We start from the raw sequence: 23,970 nt of genomic DNA, 5'->3' as shown, positions 1-23,970 counted from the left end.
ATCTCTCCCTGTCAACATGAGTTTTTGGGTGTTCAGATTTCCTCTTATCCTCCAAAGATGTACAGGTTAGATAGATTGGCCATGCTAAATTGCCCCTTAATTCCCCTGACACTAGTAGGGTAAATATATGGGTTTAGTGGGGATAGGACCAGGGATTGTTGGTGCAGGCTCGATGGACTTAATAGCCCTCTTCACTGTAGGGATTCTATGGAGGATGAAGGTGATATTTGGCTTTCTGTTGAATGGGATGCCATGATAGCTCTCAGTCTGGTGGCAGGGGAGAATAGAATTGTTGGCAAGTATTTTAGTAGGCCTAGAGGGGACACATTCAGATTGTATGAACACTGTGGATTTGATTGTCCTTAATATTTCAACGTTGGGGGAAAAATAGCAGCCTTTATGTGGAACAGACTGGTTAAATACCTGATGAATCAGACATGATGTACAGCAGAGGGGGCATATCAGTAAAGCGAGGAGGTCTTTGCATTTGTTCAATGTTTATCTGTTTAACTGGAGGCTGGATAAGTGGCCTGACAAACATGGAGTGGAGATTTGAGAAATGGTGAAGAGGTAGAACAGACTGTCACCAACATTCATGTAGAGGATGGTTGGGTGACTTTGGAGGTAAACGGCAGAAGTTGAAGGAGAAATCATTACTGGAGGTAATCTGTCTATGATTAGAATTGTTGGAGTGGAAACATGGAAGGATAGTGCAATGGGGGAATAGATTTGGAGGGTGGTGTGGTTTACCATGTTGAAGGCTGCAGGGAGGTTGAGGATAGAGTCAGAGGTTTCCAGCATGGAAACAGGCCCTTTGGCCCAACTTGTTCATGCCGGTCTCTTTTTTTTTTTAAAGCCCTAAGCTAGCCCCAATTGCCTGCATATCCCTCTATGTCCATCTTACTCATCGAACTATCTAAATGCTTTTTGAAAGACAAAATTGTATCCACCTCTACTATCTCTGGCAGTCTGTTCCAGACACTGACCACCCTCTGTGTGGGAGAAAAAGAAATGCCCCTCTGGACCCTTTTGTATCTCTCCCCTCTCTCTTTAAATTTATGCCCTCTAGTTTTAGACTCCCCTACCTTTTGGGAAAAGATATTGATTATCTACCTTAGCTATGCCTCCTAATTATTTTATAGACCTTTATAAGATCACCTCTCAGTCTTCTATGCTCCAGAGGAAACAAGTCCCAGCCTATGCAGCTTCTCCTTTTTATAATTCAATCCTGGTAGCATACTAGTAAATCTTTTCTTCACTCTTTCTAGTTTAATAATATCTTTTCTATAATAGGGTGACCAGAATTGCACACAGTATTTCAAGTGTGACAATACAAATGTCTTGTACAACTTCAAGATATCCCAACTCCTGTATTCAATGTCCTGACCAAGGAAACCAAGCATGCTGAATGCTGCCTTCACCACTCTGTCTACCTGTGACTCCCCTTTTCAAGGAGTTATGAACATGTAGCCCCAGATCTCTTTTGCTCTGTAACTCTCCCCAGTGCTCTACCATTAACTGAATAAGTCCTGCCCTGGTTCACTCTACCAAAATGCATTACCTTGCATTTGTCTAAATTAAACACCATCTGCCATTCATCAGCCCACTAGCCCAATTGATCAAGATCCCGTTGCAATTGGAGATAACTTTCTTCACTGTCCATGATGTCACCAATCTTGGTGTCATCTGCAAACCATGTTTCCTATTTCCTCATCTAAATCATTAATATAAATGGCAAATAATAGCGGACCCAGCACTGATCCCTGAGGCACACCGCTAGTCAGAGGCCTCCAGTTTGAAAAACAACTCTCTACAAGCATCTTCTGGCTTCTGTCATCAAGCCAATTTTGTATCCATTTTGCTACCTCAACCTGGATCCTGTGAGATTTAACATAATGCAGCAACCTACCATGCGGTACCTTGTCAAAGGCCTTGCTAAAGCCCATGTAGATGACAACAATTGTACTGCCCTCATCTACTATTTGGTTACTGCTTCAAAAAACTCGATCAAATTTTTGAGATGATTTTCCATTCACAAAGCCATGCTGGTTGTCCCTAATCAGTCCTTATGTCTCTAAATGCCTGCAGATCCTGTCTCAATACCTTTCAACAGCTTACCCACCACAGATATGAGGGTCACTGGCCTGTAGTTCCCAGACTTTTCCCTGCAGCCCTTTTTAAACAAAAGCACAACATTTGCCACCTTCCAATCTTCAGGCACCTCAACTGTGACTATTGATGATTCAAATATCTCTGCTAGGGGACGGGCCATTTCCTCCCTAGCATCCCACAATGCCCTGGGATACATTTCATCAGGTCCCAGGGATTTATCTACCTTGAAGCGCTTTAAGACTTCCAGCCATACCATCTCTGTAATATGTGCACTCCTCAAGACATCACTATTTATTTCCCCAAGTTCCCTAACATCCATGCTTTTCTCAATGGTAAATACTGATGAGAAATATTCATTTAGGATCTCGTCCATTTCTTGTGGATCTGCACATGGATGACCTTGTTGATCCTTAAGAAGCCCTATTCTCTCCTTTATTACTCTTTGGCCCTTTATTTGTAGGATGATGGAAGGGAAATAATACAGCACAACTGATTACCGAGAATGCTATTTAATGGTATTGGTAGCAAAGAAATATTCATCACATCACAGTGGGATTTAGTATTAATATTGTAACTTAAACATTGATTCAATGTTTTTCACCTGACACCTGAGAGTGTAGACTGAAGGTTTAGAATCATACAATCCCTACAGTACGGAAGGATGCCATTCGGCCCATAGAGTCTCCGCCACCGATTAATCCTACCCAGGCCCTATCCTTGTAACCCCACATAATCCTCCTGACACAAGGAAAATTCCACTCAAACCTGTAACCCCAAGTATTTACCCCACTAATCCCCCTTACCGACACATTTTGGGTCACTAAGGGGCAATTTAGCATGGCCAATCCCTGTAAAGTGCACATCTTTGGACTGTGAGGAAACCGAAGCATCCAGGGCAACCCACACAGACACGGGAAGAAGTGCAAACTCTACACAGTCACCCTAGGCCAGAATTGAACCTGGATCCCTTAAGGCAGCAGTGCTCACCGCTGTGCTACGTGCTGCCCTAGTGAATTGGTTCAACTTTTTAAAATTCCGTGATCACAAAAAAAGTAAGAAACTAAGTAAAGATTTGACCTCTGAAGTAATTCAAGGTGGTGGAACTGTTGCGACGTGAAATTTTGTATTGCTTATTTTCAAACTGGTGTTGAGGATATTTGGAGCAATCAATTCATTTTGAAAATTGTTTTTATTAATATTTAAAGCAGCATTGTGCTCAATATTTTTGGCAGAGGACCACAAGCTTCAATGAGACTTGAATCCCAGTCTCGCTCTCAATTTTCCCCCCCTCACTTCAGTCTTCCAACCCCTTCCATTAGTACCTTTTTCTAAAAACAAAACAATTATAAAGCAAAACACTCTGAAATCTGAAGCAAAAACAGAAAATATTCAGATCTGTGGAGAGAGAGAAACAAGGGTGAGCGCTTCGTGTTTTTGAAGGTAGATTATTGACCTGAAACGTTGACTTGTGTTTCACCCTCTGCAAATGCTGCCAAATAATTCCAGTATTTTTAGTTTCCATTTTACGTTAAAATAAACATTTCGTCTTTTGGGATGAACCATAGAATCCCTACAGTGCAGAAGGAGACCATTCAGCCCATCAAGTCTGCACTGACTCTCCAAAAAAGTATTCCACCCAGACACACCTCTATTCCTGTCACCCATTCATTTACCATGGCTAATTCCCCTAACCTGCACTTGGGACATTAAGGGTAATTTAGCATGGACCGTCCATCTAACCTGCACATGTTTGGGAGGAAGCCAGAGCACCCAGAAAGAAAAAACACAAAGACACTGGGAGAAGGTCAGAATCAAACCTGGGTCCCTAGCTCTGTGAGGCAGCAGTGCTAGCCACTGTGCAGCCCTGAATGCAAGGAAATCATGCTAAAGATGTTTAAATCACTGGGTGAGCCTCAGCTGGAGTGTGGTGTCCGTTTCTGGGCAACACACTCTTTTGAAGGATGTCAAAATCTTTGAATGGGTGAAGATGAGATTTGCCACAATGGAGCAAGGGATAAGAGACTTCAACTGTATGGCTAATCTCTGTGGAACCTGAGACTGTTCACTGGACCAAGAAGATCATGCAGAGATTTAACAGGAGTGTTTCCAAATTAAGAAAGGGTTTTAATGAAGGAGGCAAGAAGAAATTGTCCTCGTTCACGGAGTGTCGGTGACCAGAGGGAGCTGATCCCAGATAATTGGCCTCCAACCCAGGGAGTTACATGACTTCTCATTATCTAGAAGTCTGATTGCCTGAAAGGATAGTGGAGATGATTCATTAGTAACTTTTCAGAGGGGAATTGGAAATATACTTAGGACAAGGCCCTATTTGAAGGTCTGTGGGGAAAGAACTGGGATGTTGGACTAATTGGATTGTTGGAAAAAAGTTTTGAGTCAGCATGTGTGAAACCCTACTGTTCAAATTTTTTACAAAAATCTCCCCCCACTTTCATCTTGCCCCATTCCTGCCATCCAAATTGAATGGACATGCTAGTTAAATCTGCAAGGTAAGGTCTTTGGTAAAGAAGTAAGTTTTCAGCATGATAAAATGGGGAGATTGTTGCGTCAGCATATGATTCATTGGAAATAGGCAACATAGAGTAGAAATAATAAATCACTTGGAATAAATTCAAGATTGTTTTGAATCTCTCAACTTCCTCATCTACAGGTAGATTTTGTAAGCAAATTGACATTTTGATTTCCAATACTACTACTACCCTCACAGGCACCATTAACATTACAATGTATAATTAAGTCAATAGCAGTTTAGCTTACCCAAGAGATTTGAAGCATCACTTGATGTCATTTCTACTTAGTCATCAAAGGGACCATCCGAATGGAAGCAATGAATATTCCAGTGAGATTTATTGTAACTTAAGGATTCAATAAAACAAATCCTTTTTGTGCTTTGATTAGTATAATGCATCAATAATAATTTTCAGTGCTTCCCTTTTTTTTGTTTGCTTTCCAATGTCCTATTCCAATGATCTTCTCATCAGTTTTGGATCAATTTCACATTAGGTTCAATTCATTAAACTAATGGAAGTACTGCACAACGGAATGATCTGTGCAGCAAAAAAAATGTATCCACTTCAATTACCAACATTTCCACTGCAGTATTGTTCTGAAAATGTCTTTTTAAAAAATGATCTCTGCATTCTTGCAAGCCAACTAGGAGATCCTTAGTTTATTTATTAGTTGCAAGTAAGTCTTACATTAACACTGCGATGAAGTTACTGTGAAATTCCCCCTAATCGCCACACTCCAGCGCCTGTTCGAGTCAGTGCACCTAACCAGCACATCTTTCAGACTGTGGGAGGAAACCAGAGCACCTGGAGGAAACCCATGCAGACACAGGGAGAACTCCACACAGTGACCCAAGCTAGTAAATGAACAAGGGTCCCTGGTGCTGAGGCAGCAATGCTCACCACTGTGTCACCATTGCCCCCACCAAGGTGCGTTTTGGATCTTTTTGGTGTTGAAGCTATGCCTGTCTTGGGGCGATGTGCACTTGCAAATGTGGCCATAAACTCAAACACCAGCCAATTAGGTGGAATCTTGAGGCCAATTGTTATGTGCTGGAGTAGGTTTAAACTAACTGTGTTGACTTCACTATGCAATTTTGGGGCAGCACAGTGGTTAGCACTGCTGCCTCACAATGCCAGGGGTCCAGGTTCAATTCCTGGCTTTGGTCACTATGTGAAGTCTGCATGGGTTTCCTCCCACAGTCTGAAAGACATGCTAGTTAGGTGCATTGGCCATGCTAAATTCTTCCTCAGTGTACCCAAACAGGTACTGGGCTGCAGAGTTTAGGGGATTTTTAATCAAGTCCATTGCAGTAAGTCTACTTGTGACACCTAATAAATAAACTTAAACTTTTATCAATGTAGTTTTGATGGATGCAATTGTATTTAATCTCTATTTAAATTCTTGGTGCATTATTCATTGGGATGTAGATGTCCATGGCTGGGCCTAACACCCACCCCTAATTTGTCCTCAAATGGAGTCAGTTGCTTGTCCATTTCAGAGGACATTTAAGACTCAACCACCTTGCTGATCTGGAATCACGTATATGCCAGCCCAGGTAAGGATGGCAGATTTCCTTCCCTAAAGGATGTAGTGCACCAGTTAGGTTTTTACACCAATCTACAATGGTTTCACAGTCATTGTTAGATTCTTTTATCCTAGGTGTTTTTTTTTGTATTGAATTCAAATTTCACAATTTGCCATGGTAGGATTTGAACCCAGATCACCAGAGCATTACCCTGTATCTCAGGATTACTAGTCCAGCAACAATACCAGTCCAGAAACCATACCACTGTGCTATTGCCTTCCAAAATCAGTTAGATATAAAAGATTGTAAGTAAACTTGATAACTGCTTTTTTCCTTCTGTGAACCGTTTTTATTTTATATCTTGAGTTGTATTGTATAGTGTGAATCAGTGGCCTTTTGTGGTAGAAGAATGGCTCCTTTTCCAGGTTTAATATCAGGAAAAATAAGTGAGAAAGCTAGGGCTTTGTTCTCTAAAAAGATGAGATCAAGAGGTTACCTGCTGAAAGCTTTTAAAATGATCAAGGTGTTGAATAAGGTACATGTGGAGATGTTTCTGCTTGAGGCTAGGACTGAGACATAAACACCTATAAAATTTATAAGGAATTCAGGAGGAACCTCATTACCCACAGAGTGGTTAGAATATCATATTTGCTGTCAGATTAAGTTGTTTCAGTGAATAGGATAGATGATTTTAAATGGACGTTGCCACACATGACATGGGATTTGAAAGTTGTATGGACAGAGCTGCATGAAGGGCAGGAGGAAAGGTGAAGATTGGCAAAAACTACTTGAGTCAAATAGAATTTATAGCAGAGACAAAGACTGTAAAATGTAGCATCTTCCTGTCATGAAGGACAAATAGTTGAAACATTGATGTGATGTTCTGCTTTAATCTATGGATTCTGCTTGAGCTGTTTTTCTTTTATTTTCATGTTTTCAGCATCTGTAGTATCTGCTTTTAATTCACTGCACATCTCCCCAAAAATTGTGCCCTAAACTCTACACCTCAAAGTAGTTCTGTATCCATCTTTGACAGAATCTTCATTTTGTCCCTTTCACAATTTATTGCTACCTCTTTTCCCTTTCTGATGTTTGTGCATGCATAAGAATTGTGGTGACACTGTGATGTTTTGATACATTTTAAGTTTAAGGTGGGGTTGTTTTAAGAGGCAGTTATACCAAGGGTTGATTTCTCTCGGAAATACATAGTGACTAAGAATGCAGGATAATTGATTCAACTAGGAATGAGTTAATGGATCGTTTGTTTATTTGGGTTCTCATGTGATTTTAAGTGAGGTATGCTGAGTCATATCAGTTTTGATTAGGTTGATAGGGACAGAGTCATGTGCTTAATGGGAAGAACTAAGCTTGTAGAAAAGACCAGTTTCATTTTTATTTTAAAATACAAGCAATTGCTTCCTGGACCTGCTAGAAGAAACAAATGTTTCTCTCTCTAGAGGTTTTCTGAAAGGTTAACAGTCCTGGAGCTAAGTCACAGCAAATATGCCTGTGTTTTGCTAACTAATTATAAAGAGGGAAATTTTGCTTGATTAGAACTCCTAGTGATAAGTTTGCAGTTTTGTTATGTTTACGTATTCAATTGTAGGTGTTATTTGATAAAAGCTCCCTGATTTTGTTGGCACAATCAACCCTGGCGTGAAACATCCTATCCTCTCAATGTCAAAATAAAAAAAATTGTGGTTTAGTCTGCTTCATAATGCACCCTAGTGGGGGTTTCTGATACTGCAGCCTGCAGTGTCATAGCCGCTTCTCTTTGCTCAGTGGTCTCCCTACCTCCTGATGTATTACTCAATTTAAATGTCATTTATCCTTGTTTGGACCCACCCTTGCTCATTGAGTAGCCCCACGATATTCAGTGGTTGTCTAAACATTGCCCCCTCTGTCTCATGGTCTAATTTTTCTCAGCCACGTAGTGTCGACCTTTTTCTCCTGAGCAGCACCACCTAGCCTACCTTACCTGTCCCTGGTCCTTGCTTCCACTTTAGATTCCCTATGAGATGAAGGATAAAAATGAATTGTTTCCTTGATCACAAGTTTCAATTACATTTAAATGTCAGCCTTGCTCCTCATCTCCTGTTGTCTTCACTTTTTTCCTCAACCCTTTCCAACGTTGCCTCAAGAATGTTTTCACCATCCCTTCTGACCTTCCTTTCCGACTGCTCCTTTTTCCTCACCCCCTCCCCCCAAATCCTCACAGCAAGATGAATTCTTGGGGCAATGGACAGCAAGGAGATTTTGAAGTCCCTTCACAGAAATTACCCTTCCCCCGAGCTATTAAAACACATCCAATCAAATGAATGAAGAGATTTGTTTGTAAAAATATTTATGTGCACTATTCATTACCCATTTTTTTTAAAAAAACTTTAATTTTGTGTGTGTCTCAAAAATAAAATCACAGCTGAATGTAAATTCTCTACATTTAATATGCAGGGCCCTATTTGTTTGCAACAATCATCTGCTATCAGCCCTTAATTAAGGATACAAAATGCCAAAGCAGTGACTATTTCAATTGCAGAACCTTTTAAATGAGAATAGTGTAAGAGATATCTGATGTATGCACCACCACCTCGAAATAATTGAATTTTCTGGAAGTTGGGTATTTCTTTCCATTCCTTTTAATTGAATAGTGAAATGGCTTTTAGCTGAAGGAACGACAAGGAAATAAATGTGGACCACTTTTTTTGTTTCCCTCTGTTAGACTGGCATTCGTTGGGAGACAAATCTTGTAATTACTATGCATGTTTAAAATTAAATTGAATTTGCTACTGCAGTTTAGAGTAATGTCATTTGGACATATATCAAAGCAACACCTAGCCTGTTGTTAATTCTAAAACTTGCACCATTAAAGATCCAGGAGACTGCTGCAAAAAGGGCATAGAAAAATCACTGGTGGTGTGTGTGAACCTGCACTCTTATTGTTTGCCTGCATTATTCGCAGCAATGTTCAGGCGATTAATTCTTCCACCTTTGCCAGTACTAGTTATGGTGTATTTTACTGGAGGCCGTAGGTTCCTGTGCATTAATGCAATCGCATCCTCTGCTCTCCAAAGGCCTTAGCTTCACTCCTCAGTACATTCAGAACCAGACAGAGCTTGTCGTCTGTCTCTGGTGCCTGTTTCTTGGGTAGAAAGATCGCCCACCAGCCCTTGCCACAAATCTCATCATTACATTTGCTTTCTCTAATAAGAGATGTTGCTTTGAAAATCTGCAAGAGTAGGGTATGCTTACCTTTTTGCAGAGCATTCTTTATTCCAGTTCTACTTGGTCCCTTTCCTTGACCCTGTTCCTGTTGCTTAGTGCATTGGGTCTGGTTCAAATTTTCTACATTAACCCCCATCTTTAAGGGATATTACATATCTCTTGTTTTCCTTTTTAAACACTGTTTGTGTGTAATATCTCTAACTCGAGGAAGGGCCAATAACTTTGAATCACATTGTTGCCTTTCATGAATGCTATTTGATTTTTTTGTTACACTGTCATTCTTGGAGTGTGGGTGGTTTTGGCAATCCTGGCATTTTTGGGAAGATGGTAGTGAGTTGCTGCCATGTAGTTAAGGTATGCCAACAATACTATTGAGTAGGTGTTTGGGGATTGAGACCTAGTGATGATGAAGGACAAGAGAGATGCCCAAGTTGCAATGTGTATGACTTGAGGAATATTGGGCCTGTAGTGCTCCTATGTACCTGCTGCCTCTATCCTCCTTGGTAGTGGAGTTTGAAGGTTCGAAGGTACTTCTGAAGAAATAACTAATTGGCGTTTCCAATGTTTTTCTATTTATGACTTCTGAATTGGGTGGCACAGTAGTTTGCCCTGTTGTGTCTCAGTGCCGGTTCACTTCCAGCCTTGGGTGACCATGTGGAGTTTTCATGTTCTGTGTCTGTGTGGGTTTCTTTTGGGCGCTCTAGTTTCCTCTCACAGTCTGAAGACGTGAAGGTTAGGTGGGTTGGCTATGGTAAATGTGTTTTGGGGGTAGGGCAGGGGGCAACAGCCTGGATGGGATGTTCTTTTGGAGAGTCAGTGCAGACTTAATGGGTCAGTTGGCCTCTTTCTGCACTGTAGAGATATTATGCTTGTGTGTTGGGCCAACGCACACTGAAAACAGAACTTCAACTAATGGTGCCTTTCCACCAATAGGCAGGGAGACTTTCATCATGCCAGTCTGGGCTAGAATTGAACCGAGGTCCCACAATAGCCTTAACAGCCAGTATTGAACCCAAGGTATCACTACGGTTCCCACATTCAAGCCTTGCTACAGATATGAAGAATGAATAATTTTTTTTGTCGTAAAGAATTAGATCAACCCTACATCATTCAGTAAGCCTCTTGCTTTAGAAGCACTGCACGTACGATTGCATTGCAACAGTATATTGAGGAACGAATAAACTTGCTTTTGATACTGAGCTAACCCTTTTCCCTCTCCCTGGGAGAAACCTAAAGAATAATTCTGTTCAATATAATTTTGATTCTTTAGCCAGTTCCATTTGAATGATCTGTTGTTGCACGATGATATCGGTATCATTCATTCCCATTTCATTTCCCTCCTTCATTGAATAAGGTTTTTTTTCTTTTAGGTGATTGTGGTCCCTAAATTAGAAGGATTGAGAGTTCAAGTTCTAGTCTGTAATAATACACTTTCAGAGACTTCATTAGTGAACAAAAAAGGATTTACTTGGTGATCTTCTCAGAACAGCACCATGTTTATAGCTAGCTCTAAATAACTCTGACTAGAAGACCTCTTCCCCAGGATGATTTCCCCACTGAGACGTGTTTGGTCTCCAAGAACATGTTACCCTCGGTCCCTTTTTAAAGGGCAATACAACACTCACCACAAAGTCAACCATAAAGCACACAATCTAGGCTGACAGTGCAATACTGAGGGAGTGCTGCACTGTTAACGGTTACTATTTTCAAATCAGGTATTCAGCCAAAACCCTAACTGCCCCCTCAACTGGATGTAAAAGATCTCATGGTACAATTTCAAAGAAAAGCAAGGGAGTTATCTGTGGTGTTGTGTGAAACGTTTCCCCCTCAACCAGCTATTTTAAAACTGATGATTTTGTTTGGTTAACGTGGCAGCAGAACTTAGCAAGCCTCCTCCAAAGCCTGCAACCGCTACCACCGAGAAGGGCAAGGGCAACAGATGCATGTGAATGCCCACCACCTGCAAGTTCCCCTCCAAGAGACATAACATCCCACTTAGAGCTACAATTGTTTTCCTTCACTGATGCTGGATTAACATCCTGGAAACTCCCTTTCTAACAGCACAATGGGTGTACCTATGCTACATGGACTGCGGTGGGTCAAGGTGGTGATCTCAATCGCCACCACTTTGAGGACAATAAAAGGGTGGGGAATAAAACTGTCCTAACCAGTGTTTCCCATAGCCTATGAAAATGTGCAATCTCATTAACTGGAATCTTGCTGTGCACAGTTTGACTTTCATGTTTTCTACATTTCAACTATGATAATGTAGGGCTATAAAGTACATGCTGAGTGTGTGAACAGTCCCTTCTGGACTTTAAATGGCACTTAAGACCAAAAAGGGTGAATATGTGGCCTGTTCTTAGGACCCTGTTCCACCCAACCCGACACGCCTGCATGTGCGCGCGCACACGTTCTTTTTGTTTGTGTATTATGCTCCCCTTGGATCCTCCTCCAAGTGTTATATCTATGAAATGTGGAACCTTGCCCTGTACAACCCACTTTGGTCATGAAATTTGTTGTAAAACTGTCCCAAAGACACTCTGACAAAACCAGAAAAGCTATACACTTATGGGAATGGATTAAGAATTTTAGACTTGACCCTCGTGTCCTTAAGCAATTGGTTCTGAGAAAGATAATGCTAGCCAAAATCAGACTTACTATATAGCTGTGTCATAAAACTTGAGTGCTTCTATAAACGTTTTACTGAATTCTGCCTTGTAAAAGTAGTAATAACACAAGATCCATCCTGCTTGAGGTGGTGAGTCTTTCGGACAGTTTTATAACAAATTTCATGACCAAAATGGATTGTAAGGGACAATTAAGTTTGAAAATATATATACGGTGGAACCTTGATCTACTGTTTGCACCAGCAAGATGCAGGCTCAGTTCCCCTTTCAAAAATAATGCTTGTATGGAAACCCACCTCAAGAATACCTGTTTCAAACTCCTATTATTCCTGTTAGATTTTCCTGATTTTTGTCTTTATTTCCCCTTTTGAGGTGGGGTGGTGATGGTTGTCTATCTTTGCCTGTTGAGGTGACAGATGGCAAATTGGTTTATATAGGAAACACAAGAATTGACCTTACATCCCCACTAGCCTGTTCTGCTATTCTATCAGATCGTGGATAATCTGTACCTCGACCCATTTATCCTCTTCAAGGAATGGGTCATGCATACTTTTGGAACTTGTTACCATCAAATGTATTGGGTCCAGGATGTGAAGGAATCCTTCCCCCTGCTTTCTTTTCGATGGGTTCATTTCAACTTGGGCACCAATGTGAAATTTTCCTTGCCAACTGAATGCCCACTTGAGTAAGGCTGAAATGTAGGCAGTAGAAAAAGGTAATTTTATGTTGGCCCAGTAAAGCTGGCTTCAAGTTCTTGTCTGGGTGGATTCACCCTCTGGACTCATTATGCTGTTTACTCACTACACTGTTGACTTCCTCTTTATTGCAGGCATCTTTGTTCACACTTGCCCATGAGCTTACTCATCCTTCTTAGAATGAGAGAACAGATTCGAACACAAATAAGGCCCTTTCTGGCAGCAAGATTTTGCTGAAAGGATTCTCTGGAAATAAACTGGTCTACTTGAACTTAAAAAAATATTTTGCCCACTTCTGTTTCTCAGCCTGTGGAGGGATTTTTTGTTACGGAATGGAGGGGGATAAGTTTAAAGCCCTGGTTTTCTCCACCACCCCCCCCCCACCTCACTAGCTATCCTTAAACAGAAAGGTGTTTTTGATTTTCTTAAGTATATTACCCCCAACCCTTCAGTCTGCTGTGCTCCAAACTTCCATTCATAATGGAAAACTTCAGATGGGATGAAATAAGATTCATTTGTTTTACACACAACACGTGAAAGGGGTTTTGCAACATCTGCCCCTTTTTGCACTCATACAATGAGGGTCACAGGGCAAGATCACGATTAAAAGTAAGTCATGATATTGAGTGTCCAGAGCCCAGAATCGAAGACCTCCAATGGTATATTCCTTCAGAGGTTAGTAGGCTGAATATTGCAGGGTGATCCATCCTTTCAGAAGTGAGGACAATTGAAGAAGACGTGGATAATTGAGTTAGTCTCGAAGGTACAAATACAGAAGTTCTAATGCTCCAGTAGAGGGTCAGACAATTTACCTGGATTGGACTTTTTCTACTGCTACCTGCTCAATGGTAATGTGGTCAGAGAATCTGCTGACCTGGAATCCTGCTTATTTCCTGAGGTTGAACGGTGACTGCCTGGGTTCAGTTTTATACAGCAATATTGCAGGTCTTAGCAGCTTGGAGGAAGTCATGTGACATAATATCCCACTTTTGGGTATTAGACAAAGGATGTATTTTCCCAACTCTGGAATCATTGTTTAATGCAGGAGTCAGGATTCCTTTTGTTATTGGTCTCCAGTGGCAGGATTCAGCTATAGAAATGTAACTGGCTTTGTGCAGCCTGGCAGGGGAAGGACGGCTGGTCAACGTAAAGGAATATCTTTTCCTTTGTTCTCTGGGTCAACAGTTCTTGATCCTATTTTTAATTAATCCCCTTCCTGCCATCCCCCAACACTGCAATGATTGTTCTCTTTGGCCGTTATTAAAACCCCTGAACATAACTTGAGCTGCCTTCTGCCAAGATTATAAAAAGATCTGGGTATGGAAATAAATACAGGGCATTTGTGGAACTTAGTGGGGAAAAAATAGAAGGGAAAGATTGTTCTCCCTGAGAGTAGACTCCAGGGAAAATTACTGTGGTTTATGATTGTCAGGGTCCAGAATTGCACGGATTACAGATTTTCAAGATGGGAGTGGGGCCTACAAATATCCTACAATTTTGGAATTTGAATCATTTGAATGACTATCCTTTGTAATTTGGATACTTGGTGGGGCAAAATTCTTTTTGCTGAATAATTGTGTGCTGTTGCGATTCTCAATCGAGTAGCAGGCAGTTCAAGATTAAGAAGTGTAAACCAGTTATGAATTATACTTTGGACATTTTAAGTCAACAAAAATGCACCCAAGCTGTGGTTGAGGGTGGAGGCCCTACTTGGGGCTCCTCTTATGTGTGGGGCAAAGAATAGAAAAGCAATTAGCTTTGTAAGAGATTATTTTACTCAGATCCTGCACTAATTGGTATGGGAGAGAATGAGTTCAATTTCAAAGGAAGCAACTGGCTATGTGCGAAATGAGGCCTATTGGACATGTTGAGTGGCAGTTTCGGCATGTTTTTCTGCAGTAAAAGTACTGGATTTTAACCTCCAACCTTTCCACTCGCCTCCCACACCAATGACTAGCAGGAATGAACTGTTTTTTTGGCCTCCTTTGCACCATCCGTGTAATAATTGGTGTTAGTGAAACTGTAGACTGCTTTCTACAAGTTGGCCTGGAGACTGGCTAAATGTTGCAAAAAGCAAATATAATTTTGGTGGTGATAAACTCGCAAAAAGGAAGATTCATACTTCCAGGGCTTTTGGAAGGCATTGCAGAACAGTTAGAAAGAAGACATCGCTTTGCCACAAACATTGCTGTTTGTGACTCAATTGCTTAAATGGGCAATTTATTAAGAAAGGCAGCTCCCTTTTATGAAATCTCGGACTCTGATCGACCAGTTCAATCACTGGAAAAAGTATATATGTGTATTTTCCAATATGAATCCAGTGCACAATGGGACATTGTTATTACAGCTCTATTGCTGATAAAAGGTTGGCATGTTAGATTTGGATCTAACACAGAGAGAGAAAGAAACTTATTGTTTTTGATATTTTATTTATATCAACTAATGATGCTGCTTCTGGGGGATTTGAGAAGTGTGGATTTTCAGCTACAAATGCAATTTTACTCTGAGGTAGTAACTGATTTCCACAATTTGTTGACATTGTCAATTCAGGCTCTTCACAACAATTTTCTCAATGCTTTTTAAAAAAAAAAGGCCTGTGAGATTTGCCAACTGACACGTTTCCCAATCTTGTCCACCAAATAGCAAATAGTCACAAATCACTGTTAATTCTCCACTATTTTTTTAACCTAATCCAAATTGCTTCAGCTCCTGAATCTTTGACACACTCTTCTGGATAAATTTTATTGTCCTGCATGTTTCCCATAGTATCCAAATATGGCTCATGTAGGAACTTGAGTCAACCATTTAGTCCCTTAAACCTAATCCTCCATTCAACAAAAGAATTTATCTGCAACTGAATTGTTACCGACAGGAGGGGCATTAATTTAAAACACTGATTTTATTCCGTCCCCCATTCTGTTTTGATTTCCGATTTCTCCCCTTAAGTGGTGTATTTTCCATGTCAATGTATTTCCAAACAGTGTGTGGAAATTACATTGAGAATTGCCAGTTAAACATACGACGTTGATTATCCTATAAATGGACACAGCTCGAACACTTTGGGAGAAGTGTGTCTTGTAGGCTAGTAGCACTGAGGAATGGTCTTGCAATAGACCAGCCTGGAGTGATTCGCCCACCTTTTTTAAGGAATGTGGGCACTGCTGACTGGATCAGCATTTATTGCCCATCTCTCAGAGCATTTAAGAGTCAACCACATTGCTGTGGATCTGGAGTCAAATGTAGGCCAGACCAAGTAAGGGCGACAGATATCCTTCCCTCAAGTGAACCAGATGTTTTTCTGACAAGAATGGTTTTGTGGTCATCATTAGACATTTAATTCCTGATTTTCATTGAATTCAAATTTCACCACTGCCATGGTGGGATTTGAGCCTGGATTCAGTGACTGCCACTACATCACCACCCATTTTGAGTGTAAAATTCTGCGAACCTTCAGATCCAAAACCTGCCTGTTCTCCAATGATGAAGGAAAGGGTTGATGGTAGTCTGATCTCCTGAAACAGGAGAGCCATTTTTGCATGTATACACATGCACAAGCATGCATCAATACAATATACACACAGAACAGATATCTTTTAACCAAAATCTTCTGGGCTATTTGCATTTCAGGCAATTGTGGTTTTTGATACCACATGCAAACTTGCATTAGGCTACAGTCTAAAGTAAATGGCGACGAAAGTAAATGTATAATTGAACAATACAGGGTATCTAAGTATCACTTTGCCATATTCACAAAAATTGAGAGGTAAACAGTCCTTTGTTCACCCCACAGCAAACTTGAGATAAAGCAAAATAAGAGGGTTGGAGGGTTAATTTACTTCATATGGATGAGGTACTACGCATTGGGTGAAATGGGGGTAATTTTTACATAACCTGCCATCTGGGCAATGGAGTTAATAGTTTAATGCATAGAAGACCACCATTCAGCTCATCAAATCCATGCTGGCTCCCTAAGGGACAATCTGATCATGCTGACTTCCCAGCTCTGTTCCCATAGCTCTGCAAGTTTATTCCTTATAAGTGCCCATCCAATTTCCTTTTCAAAGCATTGGTTGTTTCCACATCCATCACCTTGGTGGGCAGCACATTTCACCCAAGATCTTAAATCTGTGTCCTCCTAGTCTTTGTACTGATAGATGGAAACAGCTTTTCTTTGTCAACTTTATCTAAGCATGTTATAATCTTGTTTGTCACTCTCAAATCTCCCATTTGCCCCAAGGAGAGCAACCCCAGCCTTTCCAACCTAACAATGTAATGAAAACCTCTCTGTCAGAACCATTCTGCAAAATCTGCTGTGCACTTTCTCAAGGACCTTTGCATCTTTGGTATAACTGTGGTGAGCAGGATACAATACTCTAGTTGGGGATTTAACCAGTGCTTTAAGTAGGTTCAGCATTAACTTCATGCTTTCGTACTACAAAACTGGGGTTGACTTCAATGCATTGCAAAATGGCTACCAGAACCAAACTTCCCTGCTCTCCAATGGTGAGGGAAAGGGGAGTTGGTAGTTTGATCCCCTGGGATAGAACATTTTTGTCAGCCCTTACAAATTCTTCTTGCTGTTTTCTCTCATGTGCACTCTCACACACCCTGACATCATCATAGTCTAGGCTAGCTATAATCTAAATAAAATGGCTGCAGAAGAAAGGTGTCCCACTTAATGAATAAGGGTATTAGTAATAAGTTGCTCTTTGTGTTCCCCACAAAACACAAGGTAAACTGTGCTGACAAACAACGAGCGTTCCTACACTAAAGGTGGTTGAGGTTTTTAAAAAGTGTGGTTTTTGGATTTGTACTTTTTTTATATATGTATATGAAAATGCCATGTGTTAATCGTTCCAATGAAACAATTTCTTTTGCAGCAACACTTGCCAGTGCTGGTGCTTATGCATATAGAACATAGAACAGTACAGGCCCTTCAGCCCTCGATGTTGTGCCGAGCTTTGTCCGAAACCAAGATGAAGCTATCCCGCTCCCTATCATTCTGGTGGGCTCCATGTGCCTATCCAATAACTGCTTGAAAGTTCCTAAAGTGTTTGACTCCACAATCACAGCAGGCAGTGTATTCCACACCCCAACCACTGAGTAAAGAACCTACTTCGGACATCCCTCCTATATCTCCCACCGTGAATCTTTATAATTATGCCCCGTAGTAACAGCTACATCCACCTGAGGAAATAGTCTCTGAACGTCCGCTCTATCTATCCTCCTCGTCTTGTAAACCTCTAAGTCACCTCTCATCCTCCTCCGCTCTAAAGAGAAAAGCCTAGCTCCCTCAACCTTTCCTCATAAGACCTACCCTCCAAACCAGGCAGCATCCTGGTAAGTCTCCTCTGCACTCTCTTTGATGCATCCACATTCTTATAGTGAGGTGACCAGAACTGAGCACAATATTCCAAATGTGCTCTCACCAATGTCTGGTATAGTTGCAGCATAACCCCATGGCTCTTAAACTCAAATCCCTTGTTAATAAACACTAACACATTATAGGCCTTCTTCACAGCTCTATCCACTTGAGGGGCAACCTTCAGAGATCTGTGGATATGAACCCCAAGATCTCTCTGTTCCTCTACATTCCTCAGAACCCTGCCGTTGACTCTAATCTGCATTCAAATTTATCCTGCCAAAATGAGTCACCTTGCACTTATCAGGGTTAAACTCCATCTGCCACTTTTCTGCCCAGCTCTGCATCCTATCAATGTCTCTTTGCAGCCTACAAGAGCCCTCCACCTCATCCATTAGTCCACCAATCTTGGTGTCATCAGCAAATTTACTGACCCACCCTTCAACCCCCTCTCCCAAGTCATTAATAAAAATCACAAATAGCAGAGGACCCAGCACTGATCCTTGTGGTACACTGCTGGTAACTGGTCTCCAGTCTGAAAATTTTCCATTCACCACCACCCTCTGTCTTCTATGAGACAGCTAGTTAATCAATTGGCCAAATTTCCCTCTATCCCACGTCTCCTTACTATCTTCATGAGCCTACCATAGGGAATCTTTTCAAACACCTTACTAAAATCTATGTATACAACATCAACTGCTCCACCTTCATCTATACACTTAGTTACCTCAAAGAATTAAATCAAATTGGTGAGGCAAGACTTGCCCTTCATGATTCCATGCTAACTATCCCAGATTAAGCTGCATCTTTCCAAATGGTCATAAATCCTGTCCCTCAGTACCTTTTCTATTAACTTATTGATCGCTGAAGTAAGACTAATCGGCCTATAATTACCAGGGTCATTCCTACTTTCTTGAACAGAGAAACAACATTCACCACTCTCCAGTCCTCTGGCACTACCCCTGTGGACAGTGAGGACCCAAAGATCAAAGCTAAAGGCTCTGCGCACTCATCCCTCGCCTCCCCAAAGAATCCTAGGATATATCCTATCTGGCCCAGGGGACTTAGCGACCCTCAGGTTTTTCAAAACTGCTAATGTATCTTCCCTCAGAACATCTACTTCAGCCTATATCTCTCACTCATCCTCAAAAACATGTGTTTGAGATTTGGAGATTTTTGTCTTAATTATAAATGGGTCCTTAAATGAATATATCTCCTATTTAAGAACCCTATTTGATGTAATATCCTATTCATAACATCCCATAATATCTCATTCCTGGTCACGAGTGCTGGGGACTTTGAAGTCGCAAAACATGCTGTGCAAACACCCGCCTGAACAAAGGGTGGTAAGACCAGCACCAAATGTCCCAGGTCCCCTCAGCCAAGTTGCCGTAGAACCAAGACCACTGGGTGGAGCTATGCTCACCAAAGCTCTGGTTCATTGGAGCACTGGGGGAGATGAAGTGTTAAAATGGATTATGGAGCAGCAGAACAAGTGCACGTTGCTGGATTGTTTGGTCAGCCTTTACTCATTTACAAATCAGCATCTTGGTATTTGTGGTGCAAAGGGAGTTATCACTTGGGTTGGCCCAACTCCATTTCTGACTCAACCAGGTTGCCAAGTGGTCAAACATGTTGGTTCTGATGAAAGGTCATGGACCTGAAATGTTGATCCCCATTTCCCTCACTGCAGATGCTGCTTGACCTGGTGAGTGTTTCCAGCACTTTGCTTTTTATTTCCGATTTGACTTTCATTGCAGCATTTGACCTTTGCCCCATTAATGACCTCTTTTTAATGCGGTGAGGCCTTGACCTTTTTGGGACCGACCATCCAGCAGTCAGGTCGAAGGCCCTGCAGTTAAAAATTGTGTATTCGGAATGAAGGAACAGCAATTTAATTAACACATTTCCAAGCAAAGTGCCTGAAGACTATGGAGTGTGTCTGTTTTAAATTGGGATTCGGTTGGAAACCTGTCAGAGTTTACTGTTCTAATTTATGAACTCTCTGGATCTGTGTTGCAATCTATTCCCCCCCACCCTGTAACTATTTATCATGAGCTTGTGGGGTGCTGTGTGTGAAACACATTTGAGAATTTGAAGTTCCTCTCATCATAGATCAATGTCTCTACTTAATGGATTTGGATACTTTTCTGAATAATTTTCATCATTTCAACACCCATATCATAATATCCTTTTATCACCCATTTCTCCAACTGTCTCAGAGACTGAGGGAATTAGAGAAGCCAGCTGATTAAACTCTGAAATAATGTCTATTTATCTCTCAATTGCACTCAGTCTGTCTCATTTCCTGTTATCCTCACTCCCTCTCCATTAACAACATATGTATTCCTTTTCCAAAAGAAAATTGTAAGTTAATTTTTCCCATTACTTCTCTGATTTGCATTTCTCCCTCCCCTGCCCTCTAGCCTCACTAGCACATGGCAACCATTCTGGGATCCATCAGTGTTACTGAATACCAGTCACTCAAATGTCTTACTTGATGTTTGGTAATATTGTATTTTTCACACTTTGAAGTGCCTGTTGCTCAGACAGGTTAAGGCAATAAGGAGGGATTGTATAAATTGTGAAAGTCCGATGTATTAAAATTGGCTTTTGTGCCTCTAAACTGAGGAGGAGGAAAGCAGTTGTGGAGTTGCCAGCCGCCTTCACTATTCATGAGATGAGGACATGACCAGCTTCGTTTGTGATATCTTTCACAATGGAACAAGCTGTCGGCATTCCTTGCCAAAGCAGCTTGGGCAAAATACCAAGAGTTCCCAGTGCACGTGGAACTGTCTGCCAGCAAAAAGAGTCAGTGGCTTTGGGCAAAAGCTAACTGAAGGGAAGAGCAGTTGCCTTCTGCTTGACTCCAGAGCCCAAACCAGGAATTGGCTGTATGGGATTTTAGTAATGAACCACACATTTAACTTACAAATCATGCGTATAATAGTGAGCCTTACAGTGAGGTGCAGCACTGTTATAGCAGAGAACAAGGCCATTCGGCCCAATGATTATTCCAGCTGTTTGCCAGAGCACGCGGAAGCTCATCTTGCAGTCCTGCTCTCTACTGGTAGTTAAGTGTCCTTTTTGATTACTTAGTTTGAACTACGTGTCAGCTTAATTCAGGTAGTAGCATTCTTGTTTCCTGCAAGCAGAGGCAGTAGGTTTAAACCCTATTGATTATTTGAGTATGGGAATATAGGCCAATACTTAGATGTAGCAATTGCAGAATGTTATATTAACATCTTTTAGTTGAAATCTTAAGCTAAGTTCATGCCTGTTTTCCAATTGAGTGTGAAATATACCACACCACTATTGGAAGGTGGTCAGAGAGTTTGCTCGGACCAACATTTATTGCTTGACTAATGTTCTCATGTCTAGTGCTTCATTTTTAAGCTGTTTGTGAAGTGTTATGTGCAAACTAGCTATTATCACCCCAAAACCTTTTAAAGGATGAGGTCAAGTATCAGGCTGGCTCAGCTGGTTACATTCTGCTTCTGAGTCCAACATTAGAGACCTGAACCTACACACCTAAGCTGATATTGCAGTGCAGTAGAGAGAGTGCACAATAATTAGCCTTAGATTCATATCACTAAAACTGCTTGTTATCACATTGCAGGAGGTAATTGCGTAGGAAAGACAGTAGCCATTTTGTCCACAATGAGGGTAACTGCACTTTATGAAGTAGTTCCATGGATGGGAAGGTATTTTGGGGTGATCAGAAATGGTGAAAGGCACTAGCTAAATGCAAAATCCTACGTCCCCAAAAAAAAAACAAGCTCAGTAGCTCTTTACCTTCAAAGGATGTATAAGGATGTTTTTTTTTAAAAAAAAAGTCATTTGTCCTACCTGATGACCTTTGCTCTCAATTCCCATTGTGTGGTGAGCTTCTAACTGATCGGAGATTTACCCCTGTGCCAGAACAGAAGATAATATCCTCTTCAAATGGAGCAGGTACTAGGTTGATGGTGATTGACTTTTAAGGCATTCTTTATTTTACCATTTCATCCTTCCTCCCTCAATAGTAAAGATAAAGGTACATGACAGCAAAGATCCATCCACTGATACTATTATCTCCCATGACCCTTGACCTCCAGTTTTCACTGGCCTCCTTGTCCTACGTAAGCTGGAAACGTTTCCTGGGTTGTGTACTCTGTTCTCTGGTACGCCTCCCTCACTTCTTAGTGTGTGGGGTTAGCTAATGCATATTAACAGGCCATCCCATCCAATCATAAGGGGAACACAATTGAAATCCTGTTCACTTCTAGGCTGGAACTCTATCACCTCACCTGCTATGGAAGCAGCACGGGTGAGGGTCAAACAAAAATGTCTGACCTCTGGGAATCTCTGGTCATGCCCAGGCAAGGCCATAAGATCAAGAACCTTGACTTCTCTCACCTAATTGTGCCATGTAAAATCAGTGGTAACATGCATGCAGCATGTTTACCCACTAGAAAAGATGCGTCACTGACATCTTCCAGGTCTTCTGAAAAGTCATCAATACTGGGTAGAATTTTCCAGTCCCACTCAGTCGATGGGCATTTTGTTGGTCTGTCAGTCTCACCCATGACAATTCCTATGGTGAGTGGGACTCAAGTCCCTCTTGTTCACTATGTTCCCCTCCACAGATGCAGCCTCATCAGTTTTCCAGCTGTGCCCTTTAATTCAGGCATTTGGCATCTACAATGTTTTACTTCTCTACCTTTCCCGTTAAACAGACGGGAGAGTCAAGTGTGAGTACACATCCTATTTGTAGTACACATGAGGAAATCTGTATTCTGGCAATCACTTGGTGTGTTTTTGGGGCAAGGATTGCAAACTGCCAGCATACTCGGGGTTCTGGCAGGTGGTAGAGCATGCGTAGTGGGGGATGGGCCACTCGTTCTCAGCCTCTAGTTTCCTTTAATGGGACCTGGAGAAATGGTGAGACTATGGGACTGGATGTGCAGTGTGATAACAAGTCCACGTGACAAGGTCTGCCAAAGTGGTAGCAGTAGGACTGCAAGGCCGGTGGGCAGTTGTTTCTGGGTGCTGGGGCTCAGAAGCTCGAGAGCTGTAGCTTTCATTAGTTTAGTGCAGCCAAGGAGCAACGTCAGCTCAGAAGCTGAAGAGATACTTGCTCAGTATCCACAAGGAGTAATGATCATCTCTGTGAAGCTGGAATCTGGGGCAAAAAGCCTGTGAGCAGTGGTGTCCAGCCCAGTGTAATTAAAGAGGTGGTAATTAAATGCTGGGGTTCAGCCTTAAATTCAGTGGGATACAGTCTTGGATGTAGAGATGAAGCAACAGGGATGTGAGGTGGTGTTAGGGCAGTCTGTTGGCATAGCTGTTAAAGGGAAATTGGAATCTGCATCTTCGAGAGCAGTTGAAATCCCTTAAGCAAATGGAGTTTAAAGGATTTTTGTGACTCTCGGTGATCACTAATGTCTGGGTGGGTTGCTCAGGTGGATCTGTCTTGGTTGTGTCTGCCATTTAAATGTGCTATTTGATGGGTTTGATTTAAAGTTTCTGTTAATTCATCTTTGCCTCAGAACATAAAGCGTTGATGACTGCTTTGTTAACTCTGGTATAATAAAACTACTTCCTGTTTGGAATCTTATGGCTTTAATCTTTTTGTGAACACCTGGGATTTCAAGCTTTTTTATCTCCTTTTGAAGAAAAAATACTGATCCTTGACTGGGTTGAAATGCATGTGACTGAGGGGACTGTGAAAGGGAGGGCTCTATTACTTACCTAACTGCAGACATGCCAGAGGAAGCAGTGCACAGCAATAAAGACCACACACACACACACACGCACACACCTAATCAAGTAATGCTAAGTTGGGATTGGTAGGTTTAATCAGAATAGAAAGATGCATATCTCTCTGGGGATGATTGCAGTGCAATATCTTCC

At 41.4% G+C, this 23,970-nt stretch overlaps 1 protein-coding gene across 1 annotated transcript in view; it reads left to right on the top strand.

Moving 5' to 3' along the window:
* The window catches only part of LOC145339565 (metabotropic glutamate receptor 7-like), a 699,067-nt gene that overhangs the window by 47,626 nt on the left and 627,471 nt on the right, over positions 1–23,970 (top strand). The gene's annotated exons all lie outside the window — the stretch shown is intronic.

Source organism: Carcharhinus amblyrhynchos, chromosome 3, assembly GCF_965287045.1.
Source record: "Carcharhinus amblyrhynchos chromosome 3, sCarAmb.v2.hapA, whole genome shotgun sequence".
NCBI lineage: Eukaryota > Metazoa > Chordata > Chondrichthyes > Carcharhiniformes > Carcharhinidae > Carcharhinus > Carcharhinus amblyrhynchos.
The sequence above is the reverse complement of the archived record's forward strand: the minus strand, read 5'-3'. Positions and strand labels throughout refer to the sequence as shown.